A 9,033-nucleotide genomic window follows, 5' to 3' on the forward strand; every position below is an offset into this window, starting at 1 on the left:
TTTCATGAACATATATTTGATAATGTGAGAGCATGTTAACTGAGTCATAAAAGATATAGAATTCTAATTAGAAGCGTTGTAGGAAAAAGCTAATGTAAACACACTGTATATCATTCATGTTGAATAAGGGTGATACTATGACTCAGTAGCGTGGAATCTTAACATCCAATTTATACAGGTGGTTGTTACTGTCCTATTCTGAGGTCAATTATAATTTTCCTTATTTGGATGCTCATAGTTGAGGTAAAACTTTTAAAATGGCTTGACATGACTCATATAAGTTTTGCCAAATGACACTTTGTGTTAGAACTTCTTCACACAATTCTCTAAGTCATCCTTTTCGAAAGGTGTTCCTATGACTTTTGGTCATAGGAGGTCTGTGAAGAAGGAGTTTCCATGACCAAACGTATTTGGGAAAGTCTCACCTTCCTCAGGGAGCTTAATAAAGCCTAAAGTACAGAAAATCTCATTTAATTTTATTTGACCCAATTTTTTCCGAACTTTTTTTTTTTTTTTAACCACAGAACCCTTCCTTTTAGCAAAACTAATGTTCCATGCCAATCCAACCCAGTTGTCAGACAGTTCTTTTGCACTTTACGTTAGATAGATAATTACATAAACATTAGCCATAGAGAATATATTACTAGGATTTTTTTACTGAAATGCAATTCACATTTTTGATGCTTTAAAATAATTACTGTAAACAGACATCCATTACTAAGGTAAAAATTAAATAGTTTTACAGGGAGTATGCCTGGGATATGAATATAGTGTGGTAGTTTGTACTGGTTGACTCATGCCCCAGTTTTCTTATGATGATGTAAATTATTGAATAATGTACACTCTTAATGTCTAAGTGCTTTTATTTATCCAATAAACATGTTTCCATGTCATTTTGAGAATTTTTTTTAATAAACATTCAAATAGGTTGCTGTAAAGTTTTGCATCATACAAAATCTGTTACATAGATATTATGAGATGCTTCAGTTCAAATAACAGTGCAGTACTTCACCTATGCCTAAAAGACTGCCAAATGATTAAATGTCGGGTATTACACTTCTATTTTGAGTGGCAGTTTACACATTTTAAATTACATCAAGGGGAAATTAATACTATTGGAATCTTAATTTGGTCCACTTTAAATGTTATTTCAAGGACTGCGCTCATTTGATCTATCAAGCATGAATTCAGAAACAAAAAGTAATTGAAAAAAATGTCAAGTGATATGTTTATTTCCAGAAAAGGCATTTACCCTGGAAGAAAGTAAAATTTATTAATGTTAAAATCTGTGTAATTAAGAACATAAAAAAATTAATTTGTGATGATTTCTTTAAATAAAATATACAAATCAAGTTCACCTGTTATGGCATTACTAAACTGGACAAACAAAAGAAATACTATTTGTCAGAAATGTGCTTTTCTTTGTCCTTTTATGTTTGACAGACTCATAAATGATATGTTTTCTTTGTAGCAGTTTTCTGGGAAATTAATAGGAATAAATTTGTCAAAATCTGGTAAATTAAATCTAGTGAGTAAAATTCAATACATTTTTCAGGTTAGCATATTTTTCTTTTAAACTTTAAAATGCAACCATGGGTGTTTGATTACTTTGAAACTTGTATTAAAAGATCACATTTTTGTTGGTCTTAATCAAATCATTTTCATAGCAAATTAAGCATTTTGAAATAAATGTACAATGCTAAGTTATCATCTAAGAGTATATCTTAACTTCATAATAATATTAGATGATACAAAGAAAAAATAAATATTTCGAACTTCTGTTATTATAGTGATGAATGCAGGCAGGATTTTAAATGACTACTGTTCAGATAATTTGTATTCTAGAATAAGATCATAACATCACGTATGTCCATATTGATTTCAAATTGTCCTGTAACTTAGAATTCTGAGCACAAAACTACTTGCCAGAAAACTGGGAAAGTTATGAAAAATTTCTCTGTCTCACTATCAGCTCACTATTTGAATGCTGGGAAACCTGTGTTTTTGTTTCTTGCCATGTCTTTTTCTACTTATTTTAAAAAACATAAAGAAAAGAGCCTTATATTACTTAACATTCCTTTTACCCATGTAGCTTGGTAATATGCAGCTTTGTGTATTACATTTTGAGCATTCAAAACTCAGATGTGCTTCTATATCTGAATATATAGTAAGTAGACCTTGGTGGCACTTCTATGCTACTATGATGTGCCACAGAGTTAGGGAATGAGTAGGCTCCTTGCCTCTGTGCTACGTTTTTAGGTGTGCCCCTTCTGCAACATCAGAGATGGTGGCAATTTGGAAATCTTACAGGGAGTGAGAAGAATTGGTCTGGGTCATTTAATAGCTATATTCAGAGACAAATATGCCAGGAATTAGTACCCCTTCTGATACTGTGTGTGGGGGTGCAAGCTTTTCCCATAAGCGTAAAAATATATGTACTTTACAGATATACACATATAGTCATTTGCATTTTAGTTGACTGTATTTAATCACGTTTTATCTTGTTATGATTACTGAAATTGCAAAGGATAACCTGAACATTGCTAGTATGGATGTTCTAGAAACGTACTAATTAAAGCTCCATATCCTTTTGAAAATTATAGGCCATTTAAGAATGGTTTTCAGATTAATTGAACTTGTGGATACATATTTAATTGCCCAAAGCTATCTAAATGCATTACTCCCAATTTATCTTAAGGCAAGAGACTAAGTTTTTAAATATTTTGCTTTTTCATACTTTGATTCTTATTTTCTAATCCACTTGTAGATATCAATGCAGTGCTTCCTGCTACTCTGATTTCATTTTTTATTTATCAAGTAGGGCATGTTTTCTTGGTTTTTTAAACGTTAAAAGTGAATGGTAGGTATTCTCAACCTTAAACAGACTAAACAGCCCTTAGCTTAGAACATGCCACATTACGATTAACCAATTTTATTTAAAAGTTTTCTTTGAAGATAGTTTGATGTTTTAAAAACTAATAGATAAATGATTCCAGGGGAAGAATTAAGAATGTATGAAACTTAGGCAAAAGAAAATATCCCAATATTTTCATTCTAGATGAAAAATATGTATCAAGCATACATTATGAAAAGATTTGTCTCACATGTAAGTTAAAGCCTGATTAGCCATCAGAAATTTTAAATAATCAAATAAATGTTTTAGTAAGTTACTGTTGTGTTCTCGAGAGGCAAAAAGTGCAGTGTTTTTATGTTTCTTTGAGATTTAACGCTTTTTAACCACTCAGTCCAGCTTACTAGCGCCTCAGTGGAACTCAGTAAAACTGTAGCACTGTTACAATTATGTGATTTTGTGAAATACATCAGCACCACCATGCCTGTGTCTATCACTGTACCTAGTAAAATGTTGGAAAGAGTTGGCTTCTCTAATAAAAGTATCCTAAGTAGCTAATGAGATTTACTTTCTTTTTCCTCAAAATAATTTCTTTTACAAATTCTTGAATTTTCATGTATAAATAGATCAGAAATTATATGCTTCGTTCTTAAATTATGTATATATACTATATTTTCAATACAACTTGTACACTTTTAGCTACCAAAAATTTGCAACCATTTTTACATGAAATTTACAGTTTTCTTATTTACAGTTATTTGTGGAAGGTTATTGCAAAACTAGTGCAAGTAGATTACACTGTCAATATCGCATACCAATCTTTGAAGAAAATATTTGCTAAAAAATAAATATTTCTGCACAGAGTATTTCAAAAGCATCATGATTTCATGCTACGTTATGTGCATAAAGACTAGGAAATATACGTGTTTTGGTAGATTGTTTCATTATGTTTAAAGCATTCCAAAGTACTTACTACTTAACCAATGTGAGCAAGCTTCTTTATATCACATGACTGATGTTTTCAAGTAATTACACACATTACTGTTTGAAATGTATTATTTTTTTAACTGGCAAACATTCTGGTATACATATTCCTAACAAACTTATAGAACACAAATTTCAGCTAAAAATAGGTAATATGCCTTTAATTAAAATTGGCAGGTGCCTAGGAGATTAAGAACTAGGGATTCCCCAATATTTTTATCCTATTTCCTTAATATTTGGAAAAAGTACCATATTATTTCAGTGCTATTGTAATTATAGGGCCATTTTGATGAGACTATGTGGAGGAGTTAATTATAAGATTACTGATCTTTGAATTTTACACCTAAATAACATAAGAATGATGGAATTGTGTGGAAGTTTCTCAAATACTCAAACAATATATTGTCAGTATTAAAAAATACAGTTTAAATGTTAACAGTTGTGATTATTTGATTATTTTCAACTTAAAAACACCATTAATATACAGACAGTGGAAGTACAAAGAACATAGGTAAAACATATAGTGCTTTAAAACCACGGCTGTGCTAAATTATTTTGTGTCTCTCAAAATATAAATGAACTAATGTAAGTCACAGATGTCATGACTGCAATTCAGGAATTCATCTGGGTTTTGATACTAGCTTTTCAAGAGTAACCACGTTAATATTGACACTTCTCAAAATAAAAATATTTTATTGGGAGCATTCCTCTAGTAATTCTTGGTATTCTCACTTAAAAGTTGGATTATGATTGGAAGAACAATGAAATTGGTCAATTAATTGTATGGTTCTGTGTTCTTCACATTGCATTTCTAGAGATGTGTTATTCTATTCATAGTAATAATGTGTTAGTTTTAAATAAATTTCAGTCATCTCTCTCAACCCCCATTTGTTTATATAAGCCTTGTAATAATTTCTTTTCATGCTGTCAATTATTAATAATTATTAATAATTCATGTCTTCCTGTGAATTTTCTTTTCTGTATTGCATATTCTTAAAGTGTATTTGTACCACAAGAGCATGTAATGAATTAGTCTAAGCTTGGGCACTGATCAATCACAATACCTAATGCTTTATAAAGCATTTAAAAACACAATCCATTTAGTTTTTAAAAGGTTGACATCACTGCATAGTAAGTTAACGAGAACCACAAGAAAAACACCTTTAAATGAAAACAAGTGAGAGGGAGAGGGGGAAGCTATTGCATACCTAGAAAACAATTGCAATGTAAATGTAATTTTATGGATCTTGGACAAAGGTGATATTTGACAAATAGTGGGGTGCTATGGCAGAGGAAGCTTCCCTAATGCTGGCGTTCTCCTACTCTGATCAGATGCATCTTTGAGAGTTGTGTGAGAAACACCTTATAGATTTTTGTCAACAAAGGTTAAATGCGAGCAGTGTCGGGCCGGGGAAAGAGCACTGAAAGGTTTTTAGAAGACATAAGTAGTGCTATTGCACTGGGACCACAAGACCACCACCTTTGTGATGATGCACAAGTCACACGATGATCTTATAGTTTTACGGTGCCTTGTGGTTTACAAAGCACTTCCACAAATACATTTCAGAGACTCCTCAACACCCCTTCAAGATATTTAAGATGTTGTCTCATTTTTATAGTTTTGGATACTGGGGCTCACTGAGGGTTTGTCTTGACAGTGAGTAGAGGAGGTAGGATCTGAATTCAGGCTTACCACACTGAGTCTCTTGCCGTTGCTACCATTGCACACTAGAGCTTAGGCAGGCTACGTCTGCGTAATGTAATGTCTGTGCCATGAGGGAGTGGGCCTAGATGCCTGAAAAGAGCCATTACAACTGTGAAATTCTATTTTCTGAAAAAACACTATATTTTCTTCCAAAATTGTACTTTGAGAATTATTTTTAAATATCCATTTGGGAACTATCATGGATGTAAAGGGGCTTCCTTAGTGAGCCGGTCTTCACGGAATACATTCTAGTCATACTGAATTCAACAGATCATCTTTGCACACTTGGCATTTAACATCACTTCAGAGCAGATATGTTTGTAACGATGAGATTCATAGTCTCACAATTATTATTGTAAATAGTATTACTTTAAAGCTATAAACCTAATAGTGCAAAATACAATTAGGAGAGAGACAACAATAGCTACACTTGAGTTTTTCTGAATCGAAAACTTTAGTCTCGGTAACAGCTGTTTAATTGGAGACATTGCACATTGTGCAAAAGCTAAATTGTGGAAAATTGTTTGTTTTCCTGATTGAACATAATGTTATGTTCCTGAATGAGAGCCAAAGAATCTAGCATTTTTGAGCACCTACTATGTGCCAGGCACTTTCCTATATGTTATCTCATTTCCTCCTCAGGTGTCTTCAGGGCAGGTACCATGATCTCTGGAAAAAGACTCAGGGAGGTTAATTAACTTGCTCAGGGTCACACAGCTATTAATGAAAGAACTCATGCTGAGACCCAAGTTGGTCTGACCACAGAACCCTGCATGGGTGATTCTCAAAGTGTTCATGTGCATCAGAATCGTATGGAGAAGGGCTTGTTATAATGTGATTACTGGCCCCACCCCCAAAGCTTCTGATTTAATAGGTGTGGGTGACGCCCAAAAATATGTTTCTGACAAGTTCCCAGGTGGTTGGAGCTAGTGCAGCTAATTCAAGGGCCGCCCTTAAGGATATCATCAGCCTGTCTTCCAGGTGCCTCTTTGAACTCACATGATAGACACATTTGTTTTACTGCAAAAAATGTGATTAGAAATCTAATAACATTTAAATTTTTTTGTGTGATTTATAAACATTTTGATTTACAATTAGAAATCCACTTAAATAATTGATCTACTTTTGGTTTTAACCATGGATAAGCCATTTGAAAAACTCCAATTCACTTTTAGTAACTAGTTCTACCAGATTCCTTTTTTTAACCATGAAAGGCATTCAGAGGAAAGATACTATTGTTAATAACTCTTATTTTAGATAGGCAGATCAGGTGATCAATTTTATCCTTAGATAATATATGATGGGATTTTAAAATAACATTTGTATTAGGACTTTGTTCTTTTAGGCATTTGAGAACTATTGCTAAAGATCAACCTCCAAAAGGACCTTGTGAGCAACCCTCATACACACATTAAACCTGACACCAAATTCTCCTATGGCCTGACTCAGTTTCCTTATCTTCTGACTAGAAGAGTCAGAAAGTTCAACTCTGATGACCAACCCATTATAATGGACTTAAGAAACTGTACTGTCCCAGATGTGCCCCTGCCTTCCCATGTTTGTTGAATGAGTGATTATTTAAAAACCCTACAAGGACATTGCTTCAGCATTTTTCATCAGCATTTTTCATTCCTGGTTTTCTCAACTAATTAAGAGTGTGGGACTCCTCTATAGGGTAAACTGATAAGTCTTTCAGATCTCTGCCCAGCAAATAATAACATCAGAAAACATCTAACCCAAATAAACTTTAGATATTAGATGTCATTTTATTTAGGCCTGGAGACCTAAATATTAATATTATATATTATTTTAAATATAAATATTTATATTAATATAAATATTAATATTATTTTTAGGTTGAAGGCAAAAAGCATTATGTTAGTGCTTTTAATTACCTAGAAGGAGAGCAGTTGCTATACTGCTGTTAAACCTACTGCAGTTAAACCTGGCTCTCAGCAGGGTCCCAAGACGGAGGGCCTCAGACTGTTTTTGCTACCGCCCATGGGGAAAGTGACAGTGACTTTAGGCATTAGATATTCGGCTAGGACAGGAGGATGAATCTTGTAAATTAAGATAATTCCTTTGGCTTAAGTCTGTAACCACTGAGTCTTCTGACTTTTATGCCTGACTCGCCACATCTTTATACTGCTTGGGCTCTTTTAAAGCTAATATCCTGTAGGAATGGGCCTTCCTAAATCCTGTCCAACTCTCTGAGATTTTATCAAGCAATTCTTTTATGCTGAGAAATTAAGAAGAAAAAAGGTTTATGTTGTACTAGAATTTAAATAATCTGGATGCTTGCACACCCCTCCCCATCTTCCTATTTCTTCGTGCTTAGTTTTTATAAAGAAGTATAGAGACTTTATGTGTGGAAGGCTGAATTTTATGCATGTCATACCAAATGTTGCAGCTGAAGCGTTCACTAATCAAACAATCAGATCTAAATTCCTCACCTGCCAAATCCTCTCCCTCTACAAATGAACATTCTCTGGTGAATTCATTCTGAATTTCTCTGGAGCTTGGACTGACAATCCTTATGAAACTTGTTGCAGCTGCAAAAATCTGCCTAAATATGGAAGTAAAATCACTAAGTTGTCCTCTGAATCAGAGGCAGCCATTTCTCTCTTCTCTGCTACGTACCCATAAAAGTTTGTTGAATGAGGAAAGGAAACCATCGGTTAGTCCCTAAATTTCTGTCTGCATAACACCAAATGGTTTGGAAAGCTGGTTAGAATTATTATACTTTTATTGAATTGACTGGTCATTCTGTCATGTGTACTAGATTGTTTATGTTTTTGTTTGCACAAATTTAGCAGGGATAAGAACATGCCTGTGCTTACAGATTGCATCCCCCCACAGATTAGCAATTTATGGAACCATTAAAAACATATATGGAGCAATTTAAGGTCGCTTTAATCATATTTTAACTAGTGCAAAGTTTTTGTAAATTTAAATAAATTGCTTGTATCTGAAACTAATATTCTAGTGTCAAAGGTAAAAGTAAGTCAATAGATTATATTTCTATCCTGGAGGGATAGATATGAATCCATTTAATAATGTACACAGATATAATGTCTCTTTAAAAATATATATGAGTGTAAAAATTAGTAAAGGATAAAGAAACTTTCAAGGATTTTCACAATTTTGTTCAGAAGGAGAGGATACAATGGGCCAGTCCATAATAAGTTAAAAATTGTATTCAAATGAATTGAAAAATAAAATTTCTCAACTAGAATTTGACTAATCAGAATCTTAAATTAACTTGTAATTTTTCTGTACCCTGATTTTATGAGAGGCATATACCACCACTCCCCCAAAATAATCTAACAGTCGAATATATTAAAATATATTCCATGGCATATTCTGATATTCTGGAGTCAATATATATTCAGCCCAATCCATATAGGATAGATTTTCATTTAATCTTTGATTAGCAAATGTATTTGAATAACCAAATAAAATTAAAATTTTTCTGCTGGTTTGTGCATTTTCT

The sequence above is a fragment of the Eubalaena glacialis genome, chromosome 1 (genome assembly GCF_028564815.1).
Source record: "Eubalaena glacialis isolate mEubGla1 chromosome 1, mEubGla1.1.hap2.+ XY, whole genome shotgun sequence".
NCBI classification, from domain to species: Eukaryota; Metazoa; Chordata; class Mammalia; order Artiodactyla; family Balaenidae; genus Eubalaena; species Eubalaena glacialis.